Source organism: Lissotriton helveticus, chromosome 2_1 (genome assembly GCF_964261635.1).
Source record: "Lissotriton helveticus chromosome 2_1, aLisHel1.1, whole genome shotgun sequence".
Taxonomy (NCBI): domain Eukaryota; kingdom Metazoa; phylum Chordata; class Amphibia; order Caudata; family Salamandridae; genus Lissotriton; species Lissotriton helveticus.
In genome coordinates this window covers 430,503,336-430,518,650 of record NC_136059.1, presented here as the reverse complement: position 1 = coordinate 430,518,650, position 15,315 = coordinate 430,503,336, and the positions used below count along the sequence as shown (strand labels likewise).

Genomic DNA, 15,315 nt, shown 5'->3' with positions numbered 1-15,315 from the left:
GCTCTCACTCACATTTTTTCGTCATTTATGTTGCACGGATGACACTAAGGTGTACACAGTCGGAAAGGAAGCCTGATTTAATTTTAACGAGGAGATCTTGGAGAGACTCCTTGCTAATAGTAGGAAAGAATCTCAAAGTATGGTTGTTCCTATTCAGAACAAAAGGATCAAGGGTGAATGGGTGGTTGGAAATACTGGCCTTAATGGTCCTAATTTTGTCGATGAAATAATCACTTAATGAATTGCACAGTTCTTGGGAGGGTGCAGCTTTCAAAAGAATTTGCTCAGTGTTAGCTAATTCATCGATTATAGTAAAAATTTCTTTGGAGTTTTTGTTGCAATTTTGGAGAAGTAAGCAGCTTTGGCAGAGAGAATACTCTTCTTGTAGTCCTTTCGGGTAATGATATACAATAGTTTTTTTTCAGGAGAGTACTTTAGATGCCACTCTCTCTCCGCATGGTGCAAGGCTAACTTCTGAGTTTTGAGTTCATTGGAGAACCATCTCTGTGCATCCGCCCGACGGGCGAGTTTGACTTTTTTTAAAGGTGCATGCTTATTACTGGCATTATATAGCCATTCCGATACCTTCCTTTCCATGATATTAACATTGCTGCAAGGGCGTGGCACTGTGTTAGATAGTGTATCAAAGAATTCTTCCTTGTTAATAGAGTTCCATTTCCTTGCAAGGCCACCTTTGACCATATTGGTTTTCTTAGTAGACGGTAATACCAAGGTAAATTGTAGCAAGTGGTGATGAAGCCAGATGCAGGGCGTAATTGTAAGAGTGGAGATAGACAGGCCATTAGACCAAACTTGGTCGAGGACCCGCCCTTTCAGATGTGTGGGCGATGAAACATGTGGAGAGAAGTTTAGGTTACTGAGGAGATCAGATATCTGAGCTGATTGTGGCCTTTCATTGGGATCATTATACCAGTAATTAAAGTCACCCACTAGGAGGACCTTGGCATGATCAATCACGAGTTTAGCCATCTGTTCGCTGAGTGATGAGGGGAAGTGCGACATCTGATACGGTGGTCTGTATAAATGAACACAGACAAAAGAGTTGTTAGCTGATTCAAGTTTTATGGCCATCTTCTTGAGAGGAAGACAAGTCAGGGAGCAAAACCTATAGTCTGTATGAATGATGGCTGCAACCCTCCCCAGCTTTGCCAGGTGGTCGATTGGCATGAATAATATAATAGTTGGGGGGAAGTGCCGCCAGGATATCTGGCGCAGAATCATCAGTGAGCCAGGTTTTGGTCAGTAGCAAGATATTTGGTTTGTCAGAGAGCAGGAGAAGAAAAATATCCAGTTGATGTTTTACAAGAGAGCGGGTGTTGAGGTAATATACCGATATGGGCACCTCCTCACTAATGGCCTGCCTCTGGGTACTAATCTTGGGAATAGTGAGAGCCTGAATTTCAGGGAAGGAGCTACGTTTAATAAAGATTTCCTGAGCCAAAATGGGGAGCCGAGCTTTTGGCGCGAGGCACAAGTGAGTAGAGTGCATTGTCTTCAACATGTCCGGTGAATAAGTAATAAAACGGGCATGGGGACTGGCCCCTGGGCCCGGACAGCCTTCACTATTGCTGGAATAATAATCACCATACCACTACGCGATGTTAATACAGCGCTAGCATGACGACAATTTCCAGCGATAGCCGGCGATAACAATTCTCAGGCTAAGAGCAGCCAGCGATAATTATCACTTGCCTTTCATAATATGCCCCATAGTCTTTTCAAAATAGTGGATTCTTTGAGCCAACGCACATGGTCATATGTTGACAGCTTGTATTCCTTTGCATTGTCCATTTAATGTGCCACACACATGTCTTGTAGTTCAATACTTCTGGTAGGTATCATGCTAGGACAGAGTCTGTTTCTGGTCTACTCATATTAAAATTGTACCACTAGTGAAACACCATTCTTTAAATGATTTCTCCCAATGAGAGTCTGTAGAGTCTCAACGCGTAATATGTTTTATGCACAAGTGGGGACCCTGCGTCCCAAAAAGCTCTTTAAAGTATATGTCTAATAAGAATTTCAGTCCCATTATTTAGCTAAACTGCTTGGTCTTCTAAAGCGTGATGTTTGTGCTTAATTTGCCCACTTCATCTCTTCTTTTGCTATTTGTGAAAGTGTGAGGTGAATTATACAGCGTATAAAGGCAAGAAGAAATACACAACAAAGGTGAGCTCTCCTTCATCATACAATCCCAATCCTGTGCAACAATTGATATACAGGCTTTAAGCACTGTTCCAAGATTCACTGTTAATCTGATAGATCAGGAATTAATCAGGCAGAATTTCAATATTGAACTAGTGGCTGATGAGGTCCTTCTCACTTTGTAAAAGTGTGAGATTGTCTGTCTCCAAGAAGGGCAAGTCATGTAAACATTCTAGGACTACTTCAAAATAACACAACCCTTATATCATGATAAAGGGAAGAACAATAGTGACATTTATGGGTATAGAACAATACAAAAGTGTTTATTCATTCATTAGTAAATTCAATTTTTTTTAAATATAAATTGCATTGAAAAAAAAACATATTCACAATAAAAAAAAGTAACGTTCATACCATACAGAGACTTTAACAGGTGCACAATATTCTTATTGCTTTCATACCAAACCATACACACTAAGACATACATCAACTGACTTTACATATATGTATGATGCGAATGATATACGATATTTAATAATATTCAACCAAAAGATGATAGATTGATGGATAGGATAAGTCTTTAAGGTCTTTGAAGTGGGCGTAAAGCTGACTCAACGCGCTTTGACAGAAACACTGTCTTCATCTGGAGTATCACTTCTGGAAGGTGTGCACACAAGAAAAAAAACCTTGTTTGACGTCTCTGAAGATAGAAAGAAGGAAATACCAAAGAGTCTTCGACATGAGAGTCTCAAATAATATCCAGAAAGGTATCTGAAAAGCAGTCAGTCCTTGACTTTATATATCCGGGGGAACACGATGTAAAAATAGAATGTCCTCATTGAGGAAGTTTTAGAAATACTCTCATATAGAAACGAGCCTATCTCGAGCCCGAGACAGGTCTAAAAGGTCCACCATTGGAGGAAGGGACGATTTCCTCTCCGGGAGCTGCTATTCCTAATGAAAACGATTCATAATGCAGATAAAAAGATATAAGCAAGCATTACAGCTCTATACTGGTAACCAGCAAACCAACGAATATGGGCCGTGAAGAAGGGCAAGAACATAGGAGCATATTATCAATTTTATCGCTGGCCACTCTTAGTGTGAGAATTGTTATCGTCGGCTATCACTGGAAATTATCGCCATGCTAGCGCCGAATTAACAACGCATAACACAATGGTGATAATTATTCCAGCGATAGCGATGTTTTCCATGGAACATCACTGGTTTTCCAGCGATGTTCCATGGAAAACGGCGATTACCTTGCTCAGACGACCCTGTGGGCGTATCAGCAAAATCCACTTCCAATGTAAAATATAGGTAAGTCAGCATTTTTGCAGACGTTAGTTTTTGGCGAAAACCGCGGTTTTTATCAAAAACTAGCATCTGCAAAAATGCCTAGGCCTCCTTGTAAATATCGCCATGTGCACATCAGTGATAATTTACAAGGAGTACTGCCCAGTGACGCCCACTTTGCATCTCATTAGAGATGCAAAGCGAGGCATCGGGAAAACGGGTGCTAACATTCGATAATGCTTGTTAGAACCACCTTGTAAATAGGGCGATTACAATATCACCTCTGTAGCGGCAGAAAGCTAAAGCGGCAATACTGCCCTTGTTAATATGCCCCATAATTCCTTCAAATGTTCCCCTGAATATATACTAAATGCCCTTGGAAAGCGATTATGTTGATAAAAGTATCCTTACTTGGATTGAACGTCTGGCATTGAATTGCAATATTTTATCGTATTGCCTGTTGTGCTGTCTTCCTGGATGTTGAACCACACAAAAGTATTTCTAGTTTAAAAGAAACAGTTGATACCCTTAATCAACCACTATTGTGCTCTACTTTGAATTCTATGTGACTTCATCAGGGTTTCAATGAAGCAATACAACTGCTTCACATTGGAAACACGTGCAGAGGAGTGGACAAACAGGTGAATTTACAGGGACGACCTCAGTTGGCAAAAGTGTTTAGCGGGTGTGCATTTGACGCCAGAGTATTCAATCCATCCATTATTTTTCGAGACGAAGATATGACCTCTATTAAAGCCAATGCTTCTATCAATCCTAGTTTCACTGTTCTTTTTTTCTTCTATGCTCAAATAACGTGAGCTAAGTGGCGTGAACAAAAAGTGCCATTATCAGACACATTTTCTCTTTTAAGTTTTTAATATTTCCAAAAAGTACAATTATGACCTTTATGCCCGCTGGAACGAGTAAAAAACACTTCAGTTCCATTTTTGTCTGAATAATATTAGATTTGAAAGTGGGTTGGTGTTATGAGCAATGGAAGCCTAGGTCCACGAGAATCCAGACGGGGAGAAATATCGAGTCATCAATGTGCTGTCCTATCACGGTTTGACAGGGATTTGAGAGATGTGTTAGGTAGTCTAACTCAAAACTAATTAATCTGAGGTGACCTCAACGCACAGCATGGTGACGAGCTGTTGGGCTAGTCGGAAGCTGGTATTCCACTCACAACTGAAAACAGATTTGATATACTTTAAGGAACTTCCCTAATTCCACTCTCTGGATCCCATAAGGTGTCTAATATCCACAAAGCAGCCCTTCTAATACTGGTACAGGTTCATAACTGGAGCAAGACCTTTTATTATTTTATTTTGTTTTTCTTTGCACATTTTATAGATTTAGAGGCTTTGTTTTACACTTCAGGTTTTTGTAATCCAATGTGTAACTTTTTATTTTTATTTTGCGTCTCAATACGCTTTGATACAGAGATTGTTTGTGTCAATACATTTTTAACCAAGGATGATGTGTAAGTAATGTTTGTCGTTTCACTGAAATGTGTACTTTTCATACTTCACATAGGTTATCTTTGTTGGTGAAGTGTATTGAATTTAGAGCCGTATGCACCTTAAGGGTAATATTTATGCTTTTTATTGCATTGATTGCTTTATCTGTATAAAAAAAGTGAATCATGGGCTTTCCTCGAAATTATTGCTCTTTATTATACAGCATGTATTTTTAGCTAGCCAAGTGCTTTCATAAGGATTTTGTAATATATTTTGGACCGTGTGTAGTTTATGTGCTTGTTGTGGCTTAAGGGATTAATTAATTCTAGAATAAAGGCAATTGGTGCTAATTTATTTTCAGTGATAGCCGCAATCAGTCTTTTATTATAACATTTTCTAAAAGTGCTTTAGAAACACACATCCCCTCACTTTCGTAACGTTTTTTATTGTCATAGAAATAGATGATACGGCATTTGTTAAACATCAACTATTAGTAGGTTTCAAATCCTCCATATTAAATATGTGCACTAGAGTAAATTCTATAGCACCATAGAAAAAAATAAACCCGTTGATTTGTCTTATGTTTAAAAAGAGACCTTTGTCAATACATTTCTATTTCTGTTGACCCTGATTTAGGACTGTTATATGACATTGTATCTGAGCGCCAAAGGGAAAAGAGTGGAAAACAGCACTTGCCATGTCTCACTATGATGAGTTTCTCTCTGTTTGATGATCATCTTAGACGTGTTAGGAGTCTAAATCACCGGTATACATGTCTATAAATGAAAGTAACCTTTACATAATATATCTGTGAATAAACTTGAAGGGCAGTACTTTTCTGACAGCAACACGTGAAGTATCAAAATAAGAATAACTATGTGTGAAATTGATTCACGGTGTCTATAGTCTGAATGAAATTGTGTGAAAAATATTGAAAACTGAGGCAATTTGCAAAATTAATTTTAAGAGAAATGTGAAAGGAAAAATCCACAACGGTAGGGTTTCTCGAGAAATATACTGACAGATAACTTGAAGCAGGTTTATTTTTTCAGGGAAATAAGAGATTCATCCGTAGAAGTTTATTTTAACTCATTTTGCTAATATAGCGATGGAAACCTTTCCTTTATTTTTAAGCTGGGAAATCTCACAAAAAACTGAAATGAGCAAATGAAATACATTTTTGCAATTTTATGAAGTCTAAAGTTATAATTTTCGTCAAGATGCCCGGGAAGAATGCTTCTTCTGAAAAGTTCTACAATAAGGTCCACTGTTTTTACAGTCCAAAAATCAAAATATAACTCATAATTTTCATGAAATTTGGCTGGGTTCACCCTAGGCCAAAAATATTGTTTAGACACGGGTGCATTTTTTGAAAGTTTTTTGCGGTGATAATGATACTGAAAACAATACGTATTTCACAGAGATAAATGCCATGATAACGCGAACTATATATTATTCTTGTTAGCTGCATTGTGAGGGGTCTAGCAAGCTTTTAAACTGCCAGTGTGTGATCAGTTACCTTCATTCCCCTCGGCATTGAAGGGCTGATGTTGTGACCCCTCTAAGGGCAGCTTGTTGAATTCTGTGCAAGATGGTATTGTAGTCCAGAGGTCAGATTCTGTCAGCTTTTAGAGAGTATTTAACATTTTGTCAATATAAATCTTTAGTGTATCCGAATGCATCACTGAATCAGAAAAGGCCTTTGCGTAGCTGATACACTAACAGAACAAGACATGCATTACGAGCAACCGTTTTCCAAGCAGGTTGCAGTAGCAGGAAAAAAGAAACCCAAAAAAAGCACCTTTTCATATCACTAATGAGCTTAAGTCAACACAGGAAGACGATGTAATTGAACATAATGTACCTTAAAATGTTGATACAGCAACAGTAAATCAGGTGCTTAGGAACAAGGCGTAACCACCAGCACTTGCCCGGACTCTATGCATCTTTCACAACCTGTAGTTATGCCCCAGGTATAACCAACTCTGGAAGACAAAACACTTCTGTCTTTAGACCAGCTAGCTGATGCCCAGAGTTTGAACTCAAACAAAATCACAATGCTGGGAGAGGGTGGGAACTGGAGAGAAGTATTACCAAAAGCAAATGGAGAGTTGTGCTCCTGCCCATGAAAACATTACAAACTTATTTTCCACACATACAAAGAATTCAAAACATTCTGCCTACAGAAGCTTTAAAACGTTTCCAACTTTGCATGTGTGTTGTATAGTGCCCATGCAAAGTCTGAAAAGTTAGGAGAAATACAGCATTTCTCCTTTTTGAGCCTGCTTCACAGATATGTTATTTATTGGTGCAAAACCCTTTCTAGTATTGTAATTAGATAGTGTTTTGCATCATAAACCATGAGTAGTTGCATGGGAAGACCCATGCACCACCCATGGAACTCTCCCTTGATGTAAAGTTATGCAAAGCAGCGGAAAGTGCTATTTTGAATTACTTTTAGTCAACTTTCCAGTGGTAAACATGGGTTAGGCTTGGAAGTAAATCCCAAATAAACATTTTGCACTGTTTTTATTAGTTTTGTGACTGAAACCCGACACAAAATGTTAGTAAATTTTCAGAGTATTTTGTACTGGAAGGTTACCCTTCTGGTATATAACCTATGCTAGACTTGGTGTAGACACCTTTGCATTATGGTGCAAAGGTGTGTGCATATTGTTAGGCAGCGTAATTGTGAGCCAGAACTAAAGAGCGAGTAAGATAGTGCCATAGCTTAGTAAATATGGCTCTGATCTGCTCTCTCCCTCTCACGCAGTGCAGTAACTTTGGTTAATAGGCTATGCTGCGTGAGATGACAACTTTGTAAATTTGGGCCAGGGTGTTTCTTAGCCCTCTTAGGATTGTATTCGTAAGCTACCTATGTGCATGATTCTTTAAAAATTGTAAACTCTGCAATAGCTGTTCAATTCCTTTTAAAACCATCATTAAAATTATTAAAGGGGAAAACATGTATCACATATTGGGAACCTTCAGGATCAGTTTCAAAATATTGTGTGCAGGAGGGGGTGATTTCCACCCTAAAAAAGAGCGCAACGGATTCACCATTATAATGGCATACTGCTTTGAGCTGATAATTTTACAAGCATTTTCTTCTGCATATTATGATAAAAAGCAAACCAAAAATGCATCTCTGATGGAAATAATATGTATTATATCCTCTAATTTGCAAACACTCATTTCCCCACCCACAAAACTGACTACACTGCAAGGCAAGTAAACACAGGGCCTAATTGCAAGGCCATTGGGCTGCGGGTGTGTCACTTTGTTTGACGCACAGGCGGTGCAGTGGGCCTGCCTATATTTACAAGGCCACGGAAAGTCACCATTTGTGACTTTTCATGGCCTTGTAAATATGGGCCTCTTGAAAGCATTACCCTGTTTGAAAGGGGAGTTCCATGGGTGTTGTGGTGGGTGGTCACAATCAACATCCACGGAACCTGACAGATTCCCCGATTTTTAAACGTTTGTAAAGCTGGGAATGCATCAGAATCCTACGGCTCCCCGGGCGAGGCATTGGAGTGGCGCAACAAGGAGAAATACATTTTGTAAATGAGGGCCCACAGTATTTAATCATAAATAAATTATAGCTTTGAAATCATGCGTGATGATACCAACACAGAGTGAACAGTGGACATATTTACATAAAGTAAAAGTAAAGTACACATTTGTAAAGCACAATCACCCGTAAAGGTCTCTAGGCGCTGGGAGCCGTCGGGAAGATTAAGCGAGCTATTGCCCAGAGTCACATGGTGCTGGGCTAACCTGCCGCCGGAGCCGGGGATCGAACCGTGGTCCCCAGATTCCAGTGTCAGTCGCCCTGGCCGCGGCGCCACACATGGTTCCCTCCACATTTGACGTTCCTGAAGTAAAGCATCAATAGAATCGCAATTAAATAATAGAAACATGGGGAAAATAAGAATCTCATTTGTTAAAAAAATATCAACTCATTTCTAAATTATACAAAAAGTTATGTTGTCAGCCAAAAGGCCTCCTAGAACCAATCAACAAGGTCTCTAACCACCCTGCCTCCTTGGATAGATCCTTTTCTCTTCCACAATGGACTCTACTGGTGTCTTACAGGTCACCTAATCTAAAGATTTGTGTGACAAGTTCAATGGTTACCTTGCAGAAAAAAGACAAAACATCAGACAAACTCTGGTCGCCACTGAAAACTGATTTTTCCAGACCCAGCTAACTCCCAGTTAATCCCTATCCAAATCGTGCTGGCTAAAATACGGCAAAATATGTTAGTTGTACAACTGCAGTATTTTGCTGTCTTTATTTACATTCTGTCACCTAGCTAGTCTGGTTTGCGTCCTCTTGAGAGGACTGAAACAACACACTTTTTGTGATGCTGGATTTCTCTATAGCCTCTGACATTGTGAATCATGTCAATCTTCTGAAGTATTTGTCCATCATGTTGGGGGATTCATTAAACACCTTTATAGTGTCGGTAGCTTTAACTAAAAGGTGGCAAGGGGTAAAGTCAGGACTTTTTTTCCTGAACCCTGTATTTCTGATTTTGGTGTTCCACAGAAGTAAACCTTGTCCCCCGTGCTTTTCACCATCCATCTAAAATCATTTATTTGACTTATTAAGTCACGCACTTGTCCTAGGAAGAAGACAACAACATCAATATTCAGTTCTCTCAAGCTTCACAAAAATGTGTAAAACTGGAACACCTCTCTGTGTTACACCTAGTGGAGAAGTGTGGCTCAATGGTTAGAGCGGCAGACCCTGATGTAGAGGTATGGCCCGGACCAGGGTTCAATTCACGCCTCAGTTGGTCTTGGGCTCAATTTCCCCAAACCTGATAATTCTCACCTCTGTGCTTATTCTAATCATGGATCCCACTCTGCAACTATGGGCAATAGCTTGCTTAATCTCCACAACGGCCCCAACAGTGCTAGGATGCCTGGCCTCATCTTGGGGGTGCCCAGGAGTGGGCACTTCACAGGGAAAGGCCAGGAAGGTTTCCACAGCGGTATGTGTACAGCGCCTTGAGACCCCTTTGGGGGTGATACGTGCGCTATATAAGCACTACATTTTTTTTGTTTTACCTAGGATTGTATGAACTCCACCTACCACTGTTACCAAAAGGAAACGACATCGTTTTGCTCCAAAGGGAGAGCTCTTCCCAAACATCAGTCAACTGAAGTGTCTGCCAAATACCACAGTAACAAATCAGGGGTTTTATGTAGAGGCTTCTATTAAGCTACACATTAATTCAGCATTATGTTTTTTTGCTTCATTTTAACGGGATCAACCCCATAGGTCAACTGCTATCACGGAAGGACCACAGATTACCAGTATGTGCTGCAGTAAGTGCCCCACTCAATTATCCAATGTCCTTTATTGCGGCTTTCCTGAGGCATTGTGGTGAGTCTCTTTTGAGGCGAGCATCCAGCAGTCAGTGGTGTAACAAAGCTTGATGGGGCCCCCCTGTAAAATGCATGCATGGGGCCCCACGCTCCGGACCCAGTCTGAAGCTTACTGGCCAGGGGCCTGCCAGTGCCGGAGGGGGGCCCAGGAGCTCGGTAGCCCCCCTCCCCGCACTGCGACCATCTGCGGGGGCTGTGTGGGCTTTTGTTAAGCCACTAGTTTGAATAACATGTTGGTTATTGAGGGGAGAACTGGGGGGGAGGGTTTTAGATCGACCTGTTTAGGTTTTTCTGGCTGGCGGGGCAGGAAAGACAGGCAGGAGGACTAAGTGATGGTTGGGATGGTGGCAGAACAGTCAGTTCTAGCTCGCTGTGGTTGGGTTGTGATCAGTGACTGGGAAGGTTAAACAGAAAGGGCGCAACAATGGACTATAACAGTTGACCTTAGGAATGTGTGGAATGTGGTGATGTTTGTTTGGCTGGTCTCTGCTTCTTCTGAAGGATTAACGGTGAGAATGGTAGATCCAATTAATTGTATGATTAAGGTGAATGTCAGGCTGTAAGACATATGCTGTAGGGTGTTGGGTTAACCTGTTACATTAAAACAGCCTTCAGCACTTTAAGGTAGTTTTGAGTTCTTCATTGCACAGTCTACCTTTGTTCTACCTTACTATAGTGTGTATTTTTGTGCATTCGTATAGAGTGAAGAAGAGAAAGTAAAGAGGATGTTTCACACCCCACAGCGTGTACCCGGGAAGGGACGGCTGCAGAACCTGGCCAACATGTGGTGTTTTGGGCGAGAGGTTCACCGAGTGCGGCAGGGTCTACAGGTGCTCACAGCTCAGCAGCAGAACTTGCCATGGTGGGAGCGGAGGATACAGACTGTAGGGAGCTGAGACTGCTACTGAAGCTGCCGGCGCAGGGCTGCCTCTCTTTCTGCTCCACACTCACCTACCTGTGCCTCCAGCTTATCTCTCCACTGCTGGCAGTAGTGGCTCTTTTGTGGGAGTGCTGTGGGGTGGGGGAGGGGCTAGTAAACGCCGGAATATGGCCGATCGGAGTTAGGTAAAGAAAGAAAGAAAGAAATTGCACCAGTTGCAACACCAAATACATTGCTGAACGCACAATTTAATTTGTTTTATTTCTTTACCTAACTCCAATCGGACGTATGCCGGAGTTTAATATCCCCCCCTGCCCTTCCCCCACCCTGCCCCACAGCCCCGCAGCACTCCTTCCAGGAGCCACTACTGGCTGCTGGTCTCCTCTCTACCTCAACCGATGTTTCCAGCATGGCTTAAATTGTAATTAAAAAAAAGTATGTGCCAAGTCCAGTCTTATGAGGTCACTGCAGTCTGCACCACCCATTGCCCCTGTCAGCACTGCCAATGAAAACACAAACACAACTACTAATCATTGCGCTCCTACACAAGTGACAATTCAAACTATTGCAGGCCCCCAAATATATAATAACATAGTATTCATTTTAATGTACATTGACTTATTAAACACTGTTGTGATCATCTCAACATTTGAAGACAATGCCACCATGTGCTGGACTGTCATTAGTGCTGGTGCTGAAACCATCGGCTCAAATTAAGCACTGGTTTTCAGCCTTAGGACAGTCCGAGCAGCAACTGGAGCTACAGTTCTGAAAAAAGGAGAAACACTGGAAGCCGGGATGGAGGCTGCTCAGAAGAAACCACCTTCCACAGGAGGCACAAGGTGCTGGGCAGCAGGCTGTCCTCCTCCCAGCCCTACCGTTGCTGCGGAGGGGTTTAAATGCACCAGCCCCTTAGTCTATTGCCCCTGGGGGAGATGGTCAGCGTGCTCTCCTATGCCTCACAGGTTGGTAGTTTCATAGACCAGAAGCAAGTGGACCTAGAGAATTTTAGATTAAAAATGCAATCATTCATGGTGACTGATAGCGCCAGAGAACCTTTTTGATGAATGTGCACTATACAAATTTTGTATAACATAACATAACATATCACAAAATGTGAATTACATTTCCAACAAAGTAATGACTGAACGGGGATGACCCATTATCATATTGTATGTATGCTTTCCTGTGTGCCGAACAAAAATGTGAATGACACCTTCAAAAACCAATAGCTGAAGGAGGGACCCAAAACCGCTATCTATATATCTATCACTTTTATTCTTCAGTTTACATGCTCTGATAGACAGATAATCATGTGTTTCTGATATACAAAAATTGGTTCATCAATTCAGTGCTTAATTTGTGAACGCAAGAGTGCCAGTGCCCGAAGCTCTGCTCAGAAGCTGGCGGCTGTGCAATTAAACATGGGTGCACCAAATACCAAGGCCAACAGTCTTTTATGCACTCCCTGCCCATTTTCTCTCTCTTGCAGTTGGCTGCTTTCTGTTCTTTGCGTTTTTCCTCTCTTGCGCTTAGAACGGTACCGGTCCCCAAAAATAATTGACAGTGCCCCCACCGGCTCAAATTAAGCACTGAATGCCATTCTAACAAAGCCCAGTTGCCACGGGTCTTATCCAAGCCCAACACTTTTTTATCCTGATAGAGGACACTTCTGCCTTTTATTTGGGAAATGTACCCCCAATCCCTAGCTGTCCTCATCATTTTCTTCAGTTTTAGTTTTAAAATGTCTACTAATTCATCATCCAGAGATGAGCATTGTGAGGTGACCTTTGGGTGCATGAATGCTACAAACCAATAAGATGGTCAAGCTTCATTATTCCTTCTTCGAGCTGCGATGCAGTCCTCTTCCCTCTGTAGGGCCCTCTCCCCTTTCATGACCCCTCCACCTCTCGTCTGTTGCTCTCCGCTCTTTAATGAGACCCAGAGCCGTGTAATCAAGCAGCAGAATTTGCCATTGCGTTGCTTCCTTCCATTTCTCTAAATTCCTCCCTCTCTTTGGTTTTCCTTCCTTTCTTCGAAAATTAAAGCGGACTAAGGTGGGGAAGCGGCAAAGCACTATGTCAGCAACCAAGGTAAAAACATGCTGATTTGTTCCTCTCTGTTCTCTTCCCTGCTTTATTTCCATTTCTCCTATTCCTCGTTTTCCTTTCGTCTTCTCATCCCTCCAGTGATATTGTTTTTATTTGCAAATTGTATTTATTATTCTTTTTCCAAAATGTGCAAAGATAACCAGTTATACAGAATGACAACATCACAAAGTAGTTCTGTAATTTCACTGATAAGGGAGTTGTCTCCACTCAGATATTTTTTAATTGAACCCCCTCCTTCTGCCACACCTCGGTGAACTTTCCTCTACCATCCATGGGGGTTGCTGGGAAACCTCTCCATCTTCTGTTTCTTCTAACCCTCAGCGGCGGCTCCTCCGTTAAGGCGGAGAAGCGTCGTCCCACTGCTCTCTGAGCAAAGCAATGTTATTATCATTTTCTTTTTAGTACAAAGACAGGTTAGGGCGGGGCTTGGCTGTCGTCAGAGGGAGGAGGAGTGGTTACTGCACCACAAGTGCGACAGACGGTTTGGCTTGCCGTCATAGGCTCAGCACAACAGGCATGCACACTAGCATTTCTCCACCCACTTCAGGCTGGTGTGAGGTGGAGAGAAAAAGAGCCGGTCTCCCCTCTTGTGATGCCTTATAAGTCTCTGGGCGCCCCCTGATGATGTCAAGGGGTGTCAGCGATCCTTTTCTTATCCGGAAACCGACAAGGGACTCCCTCTTTTTGGTTCCTTCACTTTTGAGTGACTAAGGGCGCCCCACCGCTATTCGCGGGGGGTGCCTGGTTATTGTCTGAGCTGCAAACCAGGCCGCTCGGATCAATCACAACACTGCTGTAATGCTGGTGACAGCAGCATCGTGATTGACTTCTCTTTCATAAGGCCCAAAGAAGCAACGAGCAAGTCTCGCTCTAGCCAAGTTCACATCGTTTGGTACCTAAAATTATGCTTAGTGGTGTCAGAGGACAATTTTCTCACTCTTCCTGAGAGTTCTCCAGTTGATATGTATAGCACTACACCCAAATCATTTGGAAAAAGTCAACTTTTCTTCCTTGCAAATTCAGCTGTTTCTCAGGGGTGAGGGCCCATTAACCCCTCACCATCAAGGGAGCTGCTCAGCATCCCCTCAAAAGCCCCTTAAGCAAAAGTGAGCGAAGTCAGAGAAGTAAAGATTAAAACTGCAGTCAGTCATGATGACTGGCATTTAGAAATGTAAATGAAGCTTTCAACAGAGCCATGGATAAAGACTACTGACCGATTGTCCTGCTCTAAGTATGCTTTTCTGTGGGCTGATCCACAATATGAGTGAAACTGTTCAAATTAATGGGCAAGAGGGCCGTATCCCAGGCCCAGATCTCTTTTCCATGAGGTTGTAAGCCTTTGGAGGCAGCCAGACATGTTGTTATTCTGAGCCTTGTAAACTACAGAAATTGTCCCTTAAACAAACGTTCCACTAGAACCCCACGTTCCCACAGACTATATTCCAACAATTCAGCCCATATTATGGGCACAACATCAGGACATAGTTTTAGCTGTATGTATTTATATTCCTTTGCATGTGCTCAAGTGTCTTTGTGCTCCACTGCCCTGTGTTGGGTCCCCTACTTTGGAAATTCAATAGAGATGCCATCTTCTAAATCCTTTCAATGTGTCCCTTTTCTAAGAAGGTACTTACCCACAGGGGAGTTTCCTTAATGATTTTCCTTTTCCATCAATGGAGTGTTATGGCTCTGTTCCAGGCCTAGGGACTACCTGTGTTACAGCTGACAGTCTGTGTATTCCCTCCCCTGCCTACAGATAGTATGTGTAGTGACATCCCCCAAAGCCAGCCTTTTAGAGAGGTTTCTGCAACCAGGGCAAGCGTCTAGCAATTTACCTCTGCGGGGATCAATTACGCCCTGCGCCGGCCTACATATTAGGCTTTACTTTTATTCCCGATTTCCCGGCCGGGCCCCACCATGATGACCTCCCTGATCCAAAATTTGATCTCATCCCACTTCACCCACCCACTGAGATTCCTCGCCACCACGGACCACTCCTGCCT

General features: G+C 42.2%; 1 long non-coding RNA gene across 1 annotated transcript in view; it reads right to left on the bottom strand.

The window, feature by feature from the left end:
• Positions 1 to 7,004, bottom strand: part of LOC144819369 (uncharacterized) — a 40,683-nt gene extending 33,679 nt beyond the window's left edge. The window contains exon 1 of the long non-coding RNA XR_013607321.1: positions 6,787 to 7,004. This is a non-coding gene — a long non-coding RNA (uncharacterized LOC144819369). The remainder of the gene's footprint in view (positions 1 to 6,786) is intronic.
• Between the last annotated feature and the right edge of the window lie 8,311 nt (positions 7,005 to 15,315).